Below are 1,928 nucleotides of genomic sequence, written 5' to 3' on the forward strand. Positions count from 1 at the left end.
ATGGAATCCTACAACAGGCTTCAAACCCCCAGAAGGTCAGAGATGTTGAGACTCTTATCTTTGCCTTTCTTTTTTCCTCAAGGATCAAGAGTTTGTCCTCATCGTTCCACCCACACTGTCAAGCCATTTTCAAACTTCAGGCTAGGAGCATACTTCACAGTGCCAAATCCTCATAGACACTTCCTGCTGCCATCTATGCAGCCACCTCAAGAGGCCCAGTGTTTCAGAAGCCAGTAGTTTGCTCGCAGGCTGCTCCTTCCTTCTCATGTGCCAAGTTGAGCCAGTTCTAATCTGCAGTCAGGTCATTTGACTCAGGGCTGCTGCTACATGAGGGGCTGGGAGTGTCCAGTGGTTAGAAGTGCTCCTGTGCCTTCCAGGTGCTCCTGTGCCTTCCTAGGATGAATGCGCAGCCTTCCTGTGCCTTCCTAGGATGCATGCGCAGCCATTCCAGTTAATGACTTAGGAGGCCTGGTGGAACAGTGTAGCATTCAGGGGGCCACACCAGCCAAGCTCACTATAAGCCAGTTTGTCCTTGGCTAGCTGACTCTTTGAGGACTCCTTGAGAGACTGGTAAGATCCTTTTGGGTGTAGTGGTGTCTGTCAGCAATGCTGGCATCCTTATCAGAGCTCCAGAATGCATCCAGGATCTCTCCCACACCCAGGTGGCACAGTTCACAGATACTGAGACATAAACAAAGGCCACTTACAGCATACATGATGAGAAAAGTTGTTTTTTTCCAGTGAGACAGAAGAGAAAGCAATCAACAGTGTATAGGCTGGGGCTTCGGCTGCACATGGACGAGGGGTTTACTTCAAAGCGGTACAGCACACACTGCCCCAGCAGAAAGCCCACCTTCAATGCAGAGTGGCTCAGAAGCTGCAGCACAAGCACAGTCTTCAGCCTAATGTCCTTGTTACACTGACAACCATCATGTCTCTGGTCCTTGGCTACCTTCACCTCTTTCTCTGGCTCTACTTCCTCAAAAATCATGAGGTCTTCCTCACCATCGTCCTTCTTCTCCTCATAGTCACAAACTGTACCACATCACACCACACGTGCTCTGCTTCTTTGAGGGGGTTGATGTGAGAGTTGGAGCAGTGCAAAGCCCAGGTACATTATAGAGGATGTGACTATCAAGATGATCTGGAAGATCCAAAAATGGACATGCAAGAATGGAGCAAAGGCATCACAGCAGACATTCTCACAGCCTGGCTGCTGTGTGCTGCACACAAACTTGCTCTGCTCATCATAGTAGATGGACTCACCTCCCACGGTGATGGTCAGCCGGTATGCTTGAGACGTCGGTACAGTGAGTCACACTTTCCGTAAAAAAGTTGAAAGTTGGTTGATCAACTCAAAGAGGTGCTTCAGGAAACTCCAACTCATTTTAGCTCAGCTCTGGCCAGGTAGTCTTCGGTGGACCCTCATAAAGACTCCTGCACAGCAGTAATTCATCTTCTCCTGCCCGTCTAAACAATGGAGCCCTAGATGGTCGCCACCCCTGCCCCTTGTCCATGCCACGCCACCCCCTTTTCCCCCTCCCCATCATTCTGGTCTCTAATACAGGAAGAACTCTGAACTTGAGGCTTTATGGATAAAACAAAATACAACATACATATTTGTAAGGACATATCATGTGTTAAATCATGCGTAAACTGATAGTTAATCAAAATACCATTCCTGTTTTTCAATCTAGGTAGAATAAGCCCATAGTAGGGAAATTTCACATGAAATCTGAAAGTTTGTGCTATCTTGTAGTTTTTCCTCCTCTATTACCTTGACTATAACAGAAAATCTGGGAAAGATGATCCACCAATTGTATCTCTCACCTAAACAAACAATTAAAATATATGGGTTATCTTCAAGTAATTGTTATTGTAACACTTGTTCCTTAGATTTCATCCCCGTAATGGTGGTTTCCTGCTCA

At 46.7% G+C, this 1,928-nt stretch overlaps 1 pseudogene; it reads right to left on the reverse strand.

Annotated features, from left to right (window-relative positions):
- Nucleotides 1-223: 223 nt before the first annotated feature.
- On the reverse strand, nt 224-1,387 carry LOC125435411 (annotated as a pseudogene).
- Between the last annotated feature and the right edge of the window lie 541 nt (nt 1,388-1,928).

This window comes from Sphaerodactylus townsendi, linkage group LG06 (genome assembly GCF_021028975.2).
Source record: "Sphaerodactylus townsendi isolate TG3544 linkage group LG06, MPM_Stown_v2.3, whole genome shotgun sequence".
Classification (NCBI taxonomy): domain Eukaryota; kingdom Metazoa; phylum Chordata; class Lepidosauria; order Squamata; family Sphaerodactylidae; genus Sphaerodactylus; species Sphaerodactylus townsendi.